At 45.9% G+C, this 15,700-nt stretch overlaps 1 long non-coding RNA gene across 2 annotated transcripts; it reads left to right on the forward strand.

Annotated features, from left to right (window-relative positions):
- Window positions 1-1,917: 1,917 nt before the first annotated feature.
- LOC107319776 (uncharacterized) lies at window positions 1,918-7,572 on the forward strand. 2 transcript variants are annotated; one of them, XR_004308861.2, is made up of 3 exons: window positions 1,918-2,832; window positions 5,817-5,885; window positions 7,534-7,572. It is a non-coding gene; the product is annotated as an uncharacterized LOC107319776 (long non-coding RNA). The 2 variants fall into 2 exon arrangements; XR_001557939.3 differs by lacking the exon at window positions 7,534-7,572 and adding an exon at window positions 6,827-7,507.
- The last annotated feature ends 8,128 nt before the right edge of the window (window positions 7,573-15,700 follow it).

Here is a 15,700-nt window from a genome sequence, read left to right on the forward strand (position 1 = left end):
CTGTTTTAGGTAGAGCTTTTTTTTCCCAGCTCAGGTGAATTGTGACACTGCACAACACAAGCTAATTTGAGATTGCAACAGAGCCCAGCCCACTCCTTTGTCATCACATCCATAAATGCACTGATCTGATTCACTTCTTAATGAAGAAAAAGGAAATAAGGTTCTATAATCCTACCAATAAGCTGTGTCATTTCATGCAAGCCTTTCTGCACTACTATGTGTATGTACTGATTTATTGAACGCTCTATCATGCAAGAAACTCTAGCATGGCTTTGCTCATGGTGAGTCAAAGGTGGTTCTACCCCACTGCTGGGATACTTGACATCAAAGCTCCTTTTCTGTCCTTAGCCCCTTGTGCAGAAAGCACAGCTTCAGGTGTAGGTATCCCCTGCATACTGCTCCCAGGAGAAACCAAGGGCTTAGTTCCCAGTTCAGCAAGAAGTGATCCAGATCCCTGACTTTTGGAGTGTTCCGGCTATGAGAAAGCAGGAAGAAACAGTTAAAGACTGGCTTGGCAAGTGAGGCATGGGTGACTCAGATTGGATCCTCAGAAAAGAAGGGAAAACAGTCCTTCCCTGGAGTCTTGAGTGAACATGTAAGGGATCTTCCACCTAGAATTGCTACATCAGCATGGACCATAAGATACATTGCTCCCTATCCCTACAGAGGGGTCAAGGTGGAGGTCACAGCCATGGGGTCAAGTTTCCCATTACCTTTCTCTACCCCATAACATCCTAATTGGTCTCTACAAATAGAAGCAGTTCCAATAGGAAGAAGTCACCCCTACTTTTGGTGTGGGTGACCTTCTGGGTCATCCATCCTAAATAACCTAAGAGAAAGTATTCTGTCAAAGAATCGCAGAATGTCTTAGGTTGGAAAGGATTGTAAAGCTTATCCAATTACAACCTCCCTTGCCATGGGTAGGGTGGTCACCCACCAGATCAGGCTGCCCAGGATCTCATCCAGCCTGGCCTTGAATGCCTCCAGGGATGGGGCATCCACAGCTCTCTGGGCAGCCTGTTCTGGGGCCTCACCACCCCCCAAGTAAATGATTTCTTCCTAAGGTATAACCTAAATTACCCCCTTTTAGTTTAAAACCCCTCCCCTTGTCCTATTACTATCAGACCAGGTAAAAAGTCAGTTTCTCTCTTGTTTATAAGCTTCCCTCAAGTACAGGAAGGCCATAGTGAGGTTTCCTCAGAGCCTTCTCCAAGCTAAACAAGCCTAGTTCCCTCAGCCCTCCTTCAAAGAAGAGGTGCTCCAGACCCTGCTTCAGATTTCTTCCTGCTCTCTCAGATCACATAACCCACAGGAAGGCTGCAGTGGGCAGGGTAGGAAACAACACACTTCAAAACAGCTTCATCCAAAGCCGCTGGCTTTTGGGAGGACATTTTACATGTCAAGAGGGCTAGTCAGCTGCAAGGAGCTGGTGAACCAATGTGCTGCAGGAAGATACGATGTTTTTGGAGTACTCACTATGACTTGCCCAGAGAGGTTGTGGATGCCCCATCCCTAGAGGGGTTCACAGCCCAGTTGGATAGGGCCCTGGGCAGCCTGAGCTGGTGGGTGGTAGCCCTGCCCACCAGATGGGCTTTGAGGTTCCTTCCAACCTAAATAATAATTCTGTGATTCTATAGTAGGTCTGATGCCATCTGGGGACAGTTCTATGCCATGCAGGTAGGCAAGTGGGTACTAATGGTGTTATTCTTAAAAGACCAAGGCAGCATGGCTCAGTGCACCATGCAGTATCACTGTAGCCCATGCTACAGCTGCAGCGATGAGGTAAGGGAGCTTGCAGCAGCTCCTGGATGGAGAAGAAATCCCTGGAGGCTGCTAGAGAGTGCAGGTGGAGTGGAGCTGGCCTTCCCTTACCATGAGCACGGTACTAGGAGGAGACTGACATCAGACTGACACAGTATGGCTGCTGGAGCAACAACTTTTTCATGCTGATGGTCACTTAGGTTTCATAAACTTGCTGTTATTTTCACTTTCATCCTCATAACCACACTGTAATAATGAAGGTCAGCCATCAGTGACAGGGAGCGTGTTGATTTTAGCTTAGTGAACAGGCTTTCGAGCAGCTGGCATTGAAAGAAAGCTGGTTTCCGTAGTACTGTTTCCCCTCTGTAATTATGTATATGCTAATTAGGATGGGTGATCAGGAGTACAAATAACTGCTTTACTGGTGTGGACTAAAATCACCTAGGTGAGATTTCACACCCTCTGTTTGCACGCTTCTTTGTGTTGTGGCCTACATGTAAATGTTTCTGCCGTTGCATGTGGGTTTTATCAGGGTAAAATAACTTGTCATATCCATATAAGAAAATCGTAAGTCATGCTGGTCTCACGGAATCGTAGGAGTTGGAAGGGACATCTGAAGATTTTCTAGTCCAACCATCTGTCAAAGCAGGTTCCCTATGGCAGGTTGCATGGGAGAGCATCCAGGTGGGTCTTGAATATTTCTGGAGAAGGAGACTCCTCAATCTCTCTGGGCAGCCTGTTCCAGTGCTCTCTCACCCTCCCAGTAAAGAAGTTCTTCCTCTGCTCAAGTGCACACAGTACTTCAGTAGCACCTTGACTTGTCATGCAAATTTCTAGTCTTGCAAACTATGTTTGCAGCCCTCTCTTCCACTATCTGCCCTTACCTTCTGAATCCCAGCCTCCCCACTCTCCCTTTCTAGTGCCCAGGTTTAAAATACTGCTGCTGTACCCCAGTCTCTAGCACCTGGGAAAGGAAGTGAGAGAGGAGCACAGAACATAATCCATCCTGAAGACTTGCATCTTCACTCTCCTGTGGGAACTATAGAGAGATCTCTGTACTGCCTGTATAAGGTGAATAAATTTCTCACTAACTGCACCAGGGAGCGGATTGCTGTTGAATGTGTTTCTTGGCAACACTGTGGGTTGGGGTTTTTTCCTGACTTCTAGAAGTGTTTTAACCCCTGAGGGTGGTTTTCACAGGGCTCAGTGAACCTCTCTGACAGTTCACCACTTTCAGAAGTGGAGGTTCCAAATAGACCATTATGTGTTGGCCTGGGTATTCTCTGGATTTAACTCGTTGTACTGGTGGCAGTGTAATTTGTCAGCAAACAAAGAAGAAAAAAGGGAGTGAGCACTGCTGGCTTCATTCAGGAATCATGCTGGAGGAGCAGGACTGTAAGGCTGTGAAAGGAAGCTGAAATCCCGGGGTTATAAGTCTGTGTTACTGTTCCAGAGATAGGAATGATGGAGGTGAGCTCGAGTTTCTGTTGTTTGTGAAGCAGAAGTGAAAACTATGTAATCCAAGGAGAACTGCCCTGAAGTGAAGTTAGCTAATAATGCTTGTGTGTGTTTAGGCTGTTATTTCAGGATTTCCTCTTGCTTTATCAGTGTGTAGCATTACCTAGTATGGGAGGGGTGTGAGTGCAGATGTTGACAACTGTACCACACTACTTAAGGATGGCAGGCTGCCTGTAACGCTGGTAATGCTGTGCTGACAGTCTGTGTATATTCTTATCCTGGGGCACATGCGAAGAGGAGAACTCACTAGAGATGGAGATTTTCTTACAGATGTGTTTGTTTACTAGGTATCTGTTCACTCCATAGAAAGAATCTAAAGTAAATGCTCTGACAAAAAGAAAACACCCAATGAATTAGTCACAAAAATAAGAGTCCACGTATTTACCTTCACAGCGAGTTTTCCAAATTGTAAATGTACCCCAGTGGATTCTTCTTGTTAGAAGTTGATTTTAGATGCATCTCCTCAGAGTTTCCTCGGTATCAGGAGGTAAAATTTGAAGGGCTAAGAAAACTTGTTTCAGCTTTACAATCAGTAATTGACTGTACTTGGCTCAGAGCTTCCATTTCAGATCTGTGAAGAAACAGACCTGAGCTGCAAAACTTTGGATTAGTTTCTGTCCTTTATTCAAACACTGGACTTTAGATGCATTGCCAGAGTTGGGTGGGGATCTGAAAGTTGTGAAGTTCCCATGCACTCCCTCTCAGTGGTACGAGGAAGAGAATCTGAAGGGCAAGAGCAGGAGTGAATGAGGCTAATATCTTCCATCTTTAAGACGTATGCGTTTTGGTGCCAGGAGTGCTGTTGTGTGTTCTTATGAACCAAGCTAGATCATCATCCCCCTTAAACAACCAAGCAGATCAGAGAGGGCTGGGGAAGACTAACACAGATCCTTTGTCATGGAGGTCCCTAGTCCAAGTAATACTATTTCAGTGGGGAATAGACAAAGTATCTGCCATCAGATAGGAGTTCTGTGCCCTTAGTTTTTCTGTTGGTATTTTTGTATGTTTGTTAGCTCTGTGTTTCTAACCAATAGTTCAGAGGTCTCAGAAGTTCACAAACTACTGATGGGTTAGAAGAAGATTTTAAAAAAAAAGATTTTATAAACAAACAGAAAAACCCTCCTTTTGCTTCTGCGCTTAAACGTGGTTTGAAATGGCTCACATTTCAATTAGAGATTCATTCAGGTTGCAAGGAGAAAATCACAGCATTAGTGTGACACATATAGGAAGTACAGAAAGAAGATGTGGATTTTCTTCTCAAACTGTTGTTCTACCCCTATATGTATTTCTTAAAAGAATTTCTGTTTGCCTCCAGCTGGGGAAATATGAGGGGAGATTTAATTTTGCATCTGGCCTCTCACAGTCTAAAACATATTAATGTGTTCTCAGTCAAGCGATTCCCATTCCACTGTCAGCTTAAACAGACTTGTTGCCTTAGGAACAGTAAATGTTGGTGGATGAATCACTAGGCAAGGAGTTAAAACTACCTGGATCCTTGCATTTGTTAAACAAAACTGAGCAAATGCCTTCTCTGGACTTCAGCTTCCCTCTTGATACAGTGAGAATGAAACTGTATGCAATCCCACATCACCATCTTTGGAAAGGAAAACTAGGTATATATGAAGGATCCACTTTCATAGTAAATATGCAAGTTACCCTTTTGTCTGGTGTAACTCTTATTTGCATGCAGTAGAATGCATATATATACACACATAGTTATATAGTTGTATTGGTCAGGTAGAGTGTTGCTCATTTTTAACAGTAGGTGGTGACTGCAGGTACCAATACCATACCAATGGATGCCAGTGGCACATGGACTACTGCAGAAGTCTGTTCAGGAGCCTGCACTATTCAATATTTATTTATTGTCTTGAACAAGGAAGTAGAAAACAGTATAATTGAGTTTATAAAAGGCTGCTAAATATGGAGTGCAGTTGATCTGCACAAGGGTAGAGCTGCTGTTCAGAAAGAGCTGAAGGAGTGCTCCAGAGTGAACCTCATGAAGTTCTGCAGGGGCAACAAGGCGTCCTGTGCTAGGACTAAGACCCTGCAGTGGTGTAGGCTGAGGACTGCCGGGCAAGAGACTAGCTTTGCTAAAAGGTACCTGTTTTTATCAGCAGTGTGCTGAAACATGAATCTATACTGCTCCCTGGCAGCAAAAAGACTAATAACATCCTAGGCTGTTAGGAGAACTTGAGCCAGTAGGTGAAAGGAAGCAATTATTTCCATTATTTGGCACTTGGTAGATGGTATGTGCTATCCTCTGGGGCTGGAAAACTGCTGGTAAATGTGAGCAAGTTGAGCAGAGTGCCATCAGCATGGTCAATGGCTAGAGCAAAATTAATTTTGTGAAGCAGACCATAAGGAGAGTGTGGGAGGTGAGTGCTTGTTCCACAGTGGAGAAAAGTGTTAGCTGTTGGTGTTGGCAGTATGGTAAGCTGTAGCTGCAACCTAAGTCTTAAGTGCTGGCTTGTACTTGGAAGCTGAAGAGGGGCTGTAGGCTTGGTAACTTTGGCTATCTTCTGCTCTCTCTTTAGACACTGTTCAAAAGGAGATCAGCAGCTTTGTGGCCAAGTGTGAAGATGGCAGTGTAGAAAATGAAGGAGGTAAGTGCCTGCGTAGTGGAGTGGTGTTTGACTGCTTGGCTTGTGCCTAAAACTTGTTGATGTGAAGCTATAGGTGTTGCCATTGGCTCTGGGAGCCCTCTGTGCTTGCCCTGTGTGGAAAGAAGCTTGAGGACATTGTGGCTCCAGGTGTGGAGGGGGAGGATGTGTTATGTGATGTCGGTGGGGCTGTAGGTTGGGGCAGTTATTGGCGTAATGCAGGTGTGATGATTGCTATAAAATCAGATGTTTATTGACAGAAGTGCTTAGCAGACTGACCAGTGTCTCTTTGAAACACTAAAACTGAAATTTGCTAGCATTTGTTAGCATTCATTAATAACACAGCTCTTTCTCATGCTAATACTTCTGTGTCATACCTTAACAAATGATAATGGCTTATAGTGGTGATATGTCTGCGTCTGTAGGCAGAACTGTTATTCTGCCTATTAAATTGTAAACACTATTGAACACTGTGAACACTGAACTGTGAAATGGCCTCCAGGAAGAATCTCAAAGTCTTGGTCTTTGTGGCAACCATGTAAGGGAGGTAGGAGTTATTTCCCGACATAGCAAATGGAATGTCTGCTTGTGGAAGTGCAATCAGCTGGCTGCAATAATCATAAATTTCACCTGCAAGTAAATATATAATAAATCTTCCCAACAGTTAGTCTGTCTATGAAGTTTATAGTGGATAAGATGATACAAAGGACTGTTTCTGAACTTTGAATCCATTCAATGATGGCAATTAACTTACCTGGGTTTGAGAGGCTCACTGTGATTTACTGTAGCCCAGGCATGCTCTGATTCTACAGAGCTTTGTCTTTGATGTTGATGGGTGAAAACTGTTCCAAGTAGATACAAATCACAGGATGGCTTGAACCAGTCTGTCAGTTTACTGTCACCAATAATGGGGGTCTTCTTGTGCATGCTCTGATGTCCATCAGACAGCTCTGTGAACCATGTAGCAGGAAACTGATCCAGCAGGAAAAAGATAAATGCCTTGTGAACCAAATGATGGTTTGAGCCAGTGGAAGAGAATTCAATAGTGGAAGAACGGCTGTCTGTTCTCTTGGAAGCATTCCAGACACACCGACGTTGTCCGTAAAGTGATGTTTTGAAGACTAGTCCAGCTGTTTCCAGTGCCTGTTTTTCATTCCTTAGAGTGGGCAGCCTCCTTTTTGAATGTCGTTGCATGGAGGTAAATAAGTTAAATCGTGGACAAAAATCTCTTCTGTATCTGTATTTTGTATCTATCTGAACCATGCCCATGCAAATAAGGCCTGCTCTTGGTACTTGTTGTTATTTTAACCAATCAGTTCTGAGTAGTACAGTGTTAAGGCATGTTTATGAACACGGTGGTGAGAAGGCTAGTAACAGAGAGGAACTTGTAGCGCTATTAGAGATGATAGGAGAATTTGAGGTTAGATGGAACATGAGGAGGTTAAGTAGTCCAAACTCCTACTTAAACCAAGGCCAACACTGAAATGAGCCTCTGCCTTACCTACTCTGGTTTTGAACACCCTCAAAGATGGAGACTGGGCAGCCTCTCTGGCAACCTCTTTTGTTGTCTGACTGCTTTAATGCTTAAAATCTTTCCAGTCTAAATCACTACTGTTTCAACTTCATGTCTGTTATTTCGTCTTCTCACCAGGTACCACTATAAGGAATGTGTCTCCATCTTCTTGATGATTGATGATCACCTTGTAGATATGGGATGGCTGGTGCTAGTTACAACTCCCAAAGAAGGTTTTTCTCCAGTTGTGAATGGCAAAGTTCACTGATAGAGCTTTAAACTAGGTATGAAGGAGGGTAGGGGTGAAACCAGGGTCACAATAAATATTTCTGTTGTTGCTGCAGAGACCAGACTCAGGGCAGGTAAGAGTGCATTGCGCTAGGGATCTAAATCAAAAAGGGCTGACAAAAAAACCTCTCTTTAGGTCTTTTCTGAACCTAACAAAAATGCTGCAATTGGTGGTGGACCCCCTGGCCTGTCCATCAGGCTGAGGGGGTTGACCTGAGGGACAGGGAGGATTAGGAGAGGGTCCCTGCTTGATATCATGGGCCAACCACCCCTGTCTACCTTGTATCCCCAGGTTCCCCTAAGCAATAGGTCTGCAGCATTGGACATTGAAGGGGAGGTAAATGAAGATGTGTGGGAAGGCTCCCCTAAGAGGTTACCAAGGGTGAAGCAGTCTACTCCATGTGTTGAATGGAGTAGGTTTGTTTGCAGACTGGACCCAAGCTGTAGGGAAGCGTGCTGCCTTCCTGGGGCCTGTGTCAGGGACATAACTAGAAAACATCCAAAGCTGGTTCACTCCATTGTTTTCTTCCCATTACTCATAGTTCAGGTGTGCAGTGATGAAATAGTTCAGAGAAGCTTGCTAACTATGAAAGGAGATTTCAGGGGTTATGGGTGAATAGTTCAAGGAGTGGGAGAGCAAATGATGTTTTGTTCTATGCCTTCTGGGGCAGTGAAGGACATGGAGTGGGCTAGGAAAACATAGGTAATGAATAAATGCCTCAGAGGCTGGTGTCAAGGCAGGAACTTTAGGTTTTTTGACCACAGGGCGGTTTACTTGGCCCCTGGCCTGTTGTTGTCTGTAGATGGAACTCGCCTGCCCTGCAAACTTGCCCACCAGCTGCCTCAATAAGCTGTAATTTGCTTTAACAAAGTATAGGGCTGGTACTCTGGTGCTTGTCTTCCTCACTTCCCTAAGGATCTGGAACTCCGCTTTGCTTGATCACTACAGCCAAAGCAGGTATTCATGACCCTGGCCAGGCAGCCAGCTTTGTGTGGGGCTCTGCAAGCAGAGCTGAGGACCATAGCTTCCAGGAGCAGGACTGCAGCAAAAGCTGGGGTTAGCAGGGGTAGCAGTGCACACAGTTGTCGCTTGGTCAGACTTGTATCTCTACCTTAAAACAGGCTGTTAACACCCACTAGGTTGCGAGGAGATGATGCATACTGTCTGTGGCACACTGCTTCTGGAACATAATTTTATAATGCTCTTCAGCAGTGGATTAATTTACTAACATCCAAAACAGCAACAGGAAGATGAGCTTGTGTGCTCTTTTTGCTGTCTCTGGGTGCAGTTTGTACTCTCTTAAGTATAAGGATGTGAGACACTTGCTTACATTAACAAAATTCTGAGGAGCTTTGCCTTAGGTTTTAACTCAAGGAGCCTTTCCTTCTTGAAAGGATGTGCGTAAGTGTGGCTTTAGGTACCACATGGACTACTGTCATTTAAGTACAGCCATGGGAAAAGCCTATGTGCCCTGATGATGTTAACTAAGTTTGTTTAGTCAAGCTTTATATGACCCAAGTAATTCAGCTCTTGCCTTATTTCTGTGAGAAGTCTGAGAAAAGGGTCTGTGAGTCTCAATGCTTGTCTATCTTTTTCTAGAAGGGCTATGCCTTTCCACAGGTAGAATCCCTGCTAGTTCTGATTGAAAATTATATATTTGGAGGTTTCACTTGAGCTGGTATTCTTAATTTTAAAAGAATATTAATCTAAATAGCTAATATAACTAAACTAATCGAGAAGATTCTTGGTGATGAAATGGGAAACAGCATGAAGGTTGAAAATAGGTAGAAAATCTCTACATACCAGGGCCCAGAGCTCTTTGCATCCAGGTGTGGTGTTGCTTTGGCAGGGACAGGACTTGTGCTGGGGCATGACTTGGCAGTATGGGAGGCTGTTCCCAGGTTGCCTCAATACCCACCCCTTTGCTGAGCAGCGCGGGGAGGTTTCTAAGGAAGGGAATTGATCTGGGAAGGGGGATTCTATGTTCTGCTATGCCATGCTATACTATGCTACACTGTAGGAAGAAGGTTCCCACCCACTTACTCAGACAAGTGATGTGGGATTGGCTTATCCTGTGAGATGGGATGTTTGTCAGCTGATGTACTGAAGACTCCCCTCCTCCTCTTCCACCCCCCGACCCCCCACCCCCTTTTTTTTCCTAGAGGAATTAGAAATTGGCTGATTCACAACGTCTTTATTATCTTTAGATCATTAGAAGAAGGGCCTGGATCCTTGGGGAAAATGATCTCAACTATATCATCATGATTTAGGTTAATGCACAGCTCAGGAGGCAGAATGGGCCAAAGCCTGGACCTAAAAGCAGGCTGTAAGGAAGGGACTTGGAGGCTGATGGCTTGAGTGGCTGAAGGCCAGCCTGTAAGGGTGGGAGACCTCTTCCTTGTAAAAATATGTGCATGACCCAGGGGTGCTGCAGATCACATTTCCCATTACATGCGAACTGCTGGGGACATGAGCTTATGCGTCAGGCTCTAGGAACCCTCCCACTTTTCATTCTCACCACTTTTCCCTTCTCTTATACCTGTGCTGCTGAGGTTCCATGTAGTGGTTTTATGATCACTGCTCTTATACAGCTGCTGTCACATCTGCTCCAAAGCTTGGCAGCACCCACAGAAATGGCTCTCGCTGGCTTCCAGTGGGTGTGGAGCTGCTTGGTGCTTGTGGCCAGCCTAGCAGTAAAAGGTCACAGGGAATAATACCTCATTTGGGACAGCTGCCATGTGGTGACTGAATGTGTCAGTGCATGGAATACAGACAGAATATTTGCCTTATTCCCCCTATACTCTACTGCATTCTGATAATAGACTGGTAATTTCAGCACCCAGCAATAGCAAGTGGATTCTATTCATCATCCCAGTGATCCAGCGCATCATAATCCAATCACCATCCAATGACCCAGTGCATCATAACCCAGTCATCATCCAATGGCCCAGCACATCCTAAGTACAGCAGGACAGAGGTTTTAACACTTGTTCTGCCCACTTTGTGTAACACTGATGTTATTGTCATTTTGGAGCACATTTCTGTCAAGCTATGTCAAAGCTTTCAGTGGCTTGGGGTTGTGTGATCTTAGTACTCATCATTGGACAGGTTCAGGAGCTGGCTGGGGTGACATCAGCTGGAGTCAGAGCTTCCACGCAGAGCTGCAAAGCTGTTCCACATGTACCAAGGTACCAAATATATTGCCAAAGTAGTGCAGTCATTGACTGCCTTGGGTTTGGCTTGACAGTCACTAAAACCATAGAAACTAAAGAAAGATGAGTTACAATGTGGGGCTGGAGATTCCATAGAAAGAAATACTGGACTGATTTGCAAAACTGGGACATCATCTTACAGCACAGGTGAGCCTAGATGGCAGCTCTCGGGCAGAACCACAGCAAAGCTGGACAAGCATCTCTTTTCCAGCAATATCTGCACTTAACTGCAAGTTCCCCCGTGTTAGTATTTCCAAGTGCCGTGTACGAGCGGCCAGCAGGCACCGCTCGAGCATCAGCCATCACTCGCATCTGTGTAGGAAGGGATGCTCGCAGCTCTGCCTTCCGCACGGGGTGCTGTGGCTGCAGCCCAAAGCTCCAGTCTGGTCTTTTCAGGGCATGGCCCGAAGGCTCCGAGCTGAGCAGTCAGTGTGTTTTCCTGCTTCCTCACACAGGGTTTACACGAGGTTTGTACTTGGTTACTGCAGACCTCTCTTGGATTTCTGCTTTTCGGTGTACCAAGAAGTAGCAATGACTATCGAAGCAGTGCAAAGGCTGTATCAAGCAGGCTGGCTGGAATTAAAACTCCCAGCCACTGAAGTAGTTTAAACAGATACAGCTGGAATGGAGACAGAGGTGGGGGTGAAATGGATAGAGATGTTCTTTATTGCCTTAGAGCAGGGCAGGGCTGCACAGCAGTAACGGGAGGGATAGTCAGGAAGAGGGCAGAGAAGGACTGCAAGAGAGACAGCTCTGAAAGCCAATTGAGTGACCTTTCTGCTTACTGAAGTGAGACCATTTCCTCCGTGTGCTGACATTTGCTCCAGCCCCGTTCTCCTGTTGCTTCCTTTGCCTCTGCTTTGCTTTGTAATTGTCCTGTGTGTTGCTGGCTTTCCTCACTCACCTCCATCTCCTTTCCTTGGGCATTGCCTCTCCAGGAATCCATCTGCAGCAGTCCAGCCAACACGGGAGGAATAAAAAGGAGAGCTGCAGCTCTGTTGCTGCCTGGTCTTCCCATTCCTGTAGGCTGGGTTTGCCTTACTCCACATCTCACACCTCATAGGGCTTCTCTTTCAGAAGGGGAAGATACAGGGATCCTTGTTTTGTTCCTTGTCTTCTGCCCATTGTAGACCTTTGGGGGTACTCAGAGTTTGACCCCTGTAGGTTCTCATACCCTGACTCTGTTCTTGGACTTCATTTCTTTGCTTTCTGATATGTTGTGTATTGTGCTGCCGTGTTTTTGCTGTTGCTACTCACAAACAGCATGATGGGAGCTGGACTCAGTTTCCCCTTCCTTCTCCCCTGCCTGTACTTTGTCTTTCATTTGTTCATTGTGAGCTGCTTTTCCTTCAGCAGTCACTTGTGGCTCAGAGGGGGATACTGTTTGATACAACAAGGAACCAGGAGGTAGGATTCCTGTTTTCTGCTGTCAGAAATCCGCCACTCGTTGGCTGTCTCACTTTGGAGCCTGTCACACCAGGTTTGTGTCAGAGTTTACCTAACTGTCAAAGAATAGCTGTTGCCACATTTTCTCAGGCTCTTGCCTGCAGGGGGTGATTATGGAAAAGGTAACATTTCCCCTAATGGCTGAGCTGGAGTCGATTTAATTTGCAATTTGTTATGAAATAGTGGGTATTGTTTTACCTTTCTTCATCCCAGAGCTGGAGGAACAGCACAGTGAGTTCCAGAGATAATGGCAAGCCAAATAATTAGAAGCCTGGCTCCTAGGGATGATTTGAGGATTAATGGCTGTTTGTAGAGTGCTTGGAGTTCCTCAACTGCAGCGTGTGTGATGCTCTGGGGCACAGGGGGCTGCAGGTGCTGGGCAGAGCCTCCTTGTTCTTTTCCCCTTGAAAGCCCATGGGTGACCTCCACAGTTTGCATTAAGCCACATCTCAAGTGTGCCGAAGCTGACATGCCACAGAAGGCTGTGACTCGTCAGGTCTGGGACCATTCACTGTCACTATCACAAGTGGAGAAACTTTTCTGTCAGGTGCCTGTGCAGTGTCTGAGACCCGGCCTGGCTTTTACAGCCCTAGAAGGAAGTGCTGAGTGCATTGCTTTCTAATCTTGCCCAGGGAGGTTTTCAGAGGGGAGGCTGTGCGGTGGGAATCAGTGTAGGATATAGATGGATCCAGCCAGCTTGCACTTGTTTGAGTCCACGAGGAGCAGCCGAGGGCCGGGCACTTGGGGAAAGTTCCCTCTGTCCCATGGGAGAAGCACGTGGGGTTGGAAAGATCCTTAAGCCTGCAGGGGGGAGGAATTTCTCCTTGGGCCTCAGATGTCCCTTGGGGTGGTGTGGGGAGGAGCCCGCTGCTCCCAACATTGTCCTAGGCAGCAGCTGGTGGTGCTGTGTGACAAGGTTCTGCTGGCGCTGAGGTGCAGTGATTTGCTGGTGTGTTAGCAGGGGCAATGACCCCAGGGGAGTGAACAGGTCAGGATATGGCTGCAAGGTCTGTCTTCTATACAGGGGCAGTGAGTCCATCCCTTACCACTCATCCCATCCTCTGGGGGATGGAGAACTGCTTATTTTCTTCCCCCTGCAGCACCAGGAGAGCAATCCAAACCTCTGAGCTCTCTCCTCCTCTAAGAGGCCTGTTTTAACCTTCTGTCCCATGCAGCAGCAATGTACATATGGCCCTTCACCTGCTAGGGCAGTGCTCCTTGTGGTCACTCAGCCCATGTGCTGTATGCCACTCCTATCACATTCCACCCTCCCTTTGGGTTTCGAGATGCGATTGATCTGTACTGTAAGTTCACAACGTGCTAACTCAGCACTCTCTGCAGTATTTCCAACACCGTCCTGCTAAAAAGCTTTTTTAAAGTCACTTCTGGTATTCAGGGACCTCACCAATGTTGTTATTGCCCATCGAGTTGGGAGAAATTTAGTGGGGGACAAACGTCATCTGATCTTTGGCAAAATGCTTCTCTTTCAACTCTTGGTTACGGGTAGTGCAGATAAAAGTGCTATGTCCAATCCCTACTGGGACTTAAAGGGCCATGGGAATTCTCAGCATAATTTTATTAACATGACCTTTAAGGAGATGGTGGGGGATGGGTGAAGAACACAAAGAAGACACTGAGAACAGACCACACAGACAGCGCTTAAGGGGGGAAGCAAACCCAAAGCAAGTTAGGAAGGGAGACAGGAGAGAAGAGAGATGGAGCAGGGACTGAATAAGACTGGCAAGGAATGGCAGAACCACCTCCTTCCAGTTTATCCAGGGAGTGGCAGGAGTAGGTTTGGGGCTCTCCATCCATGAAAAACACCCTTCTGTGCATCGTTCTCCATTTTCCTGAAATCTCTGCTTTTCTTCCTCCAGGCAACCATTAATCTAATATTAAGCCCCTTAACCTCTCTAATTGTTCCCTTTCAGTGTCAGCTGGTTTCCTATTAACCTTTCAATCTCTCTGTAATGCAGTTACTTCTGATTCCAGCCAGCCCTGGCTCTAAACCTTTACCTCCGGCAGTGAATTTTCCAAGCTTTCACTTTTTTTTTTCTCTCTTGCTTTTCTGTAATGATTATAACTGCTGTTAAGGAGCCAGTTTGAACCAGCCTCTAAATGCACAGGGCTGAACCACTTGGAGTCTATAAATAGCCCTTCGCTAACCTTGGGCCTTATTTCGTTATGTTGATTGGCCTCTCTCTCTCCACTCCATTGCATCTCCCTCTCTCTCTCCCCTCTCCATTATTGATGCCGGTTCTTTTGTTGCTATCTGACACACCTTCTTGTTGATAACAGGGTTGGTCAGTCCTAAGTTTTTATCTCCTGAACAAAATATCGTTGCTGGGGAAGAGTCTCTAGAATTTTTAACAAGGAAAGCAGAGAATGAGGCAGGCCTGAAGCAGCAGGTCTGAAAACAACTGTGCTGTGCAATGGGAGATTGCCTAGCTGAGCACAAGTCACAGTTTGCTCCCTACAGGCTGGATTTCTCCTGTGACACACAATGTGATCATCCTCAAATGCAGTCTCCAGTGCAAATCCCATTGTGCGGTACTGAAGCCAAGACGTCTGTCTGCCCACAGACAAATCAGGAGTTGCTGGCCTAAAGTTGAAACAGAAATCTCAGAATTCTAAGTAAACTGTCCGCATCTCCCCTGCAGGCTTTGACACCATTAATCAATATACTACTGCTGCTTGTCCCTGCAACAGGGCAGAATATGGTTTGCTTCACTGCCCATCAGATACAACTCTATGGTATATGTGCTGTCTCTTCTAACCCCATCTGCTTCTTCAGTGCTGAGCTTTCTTGAACCCTGGTAGCTCTCCTCAGTGCCTGCAAACACTTTGTTTGTTTATCTGTAAAACAATGACTGCTTGCAGTTAAGTCTGATTTGGAGCAGTTGCATGAGATTCACTGGTGTCTCTGGAGTCAGTGTAAGTCACAGCTCTGCACTGCGAGGTAGATGTTGCATTGCATTCAAAAACTGCTTGTGTGCAGTGATGCAATGGCATCTGCCCGTGCTTTTCAAGTTTTGGGGGTGCTAGTGCAGTGCCATAACAGGTTTGGTTGGTGGCTCTAGCAACAGCCATGGCTTCTGTGGGTGGACAAGTACTATGCCATTACAGAACAGCCTGAATCAGGGGATATCAAAATGTCTCTGTTTTCCTATGCGTCCAGAGGCAAGGTCTTCCCCTACAGAGCTTCATCTTCCCTGATGAAAGAAGAGGGAGGCATGGGAAACCTCTGTGGCTTGTGCATTGGTTGATATTCATAGTCTTTTGCTTCAGCTCAGGAGGATTTGTGTGTCTGAAAGCTCTTCTATTTTCCCTAGCTGTATCATTTGTCTAATGCCAGCTG

This window comes from Coturnix japonica, chromosome 1 (assembly GCF_054131305.1).
Source record: "Coturnix japonica strain WE chromosome 1, WE-NBRP24, whole genome shotgun sequence".
Taxonomy (NCBI): Eukaryota; Metazoa; Chordata; class Aves; order Galliformes; family Phasianidae; genus Coturnix; species Coturnix japonica.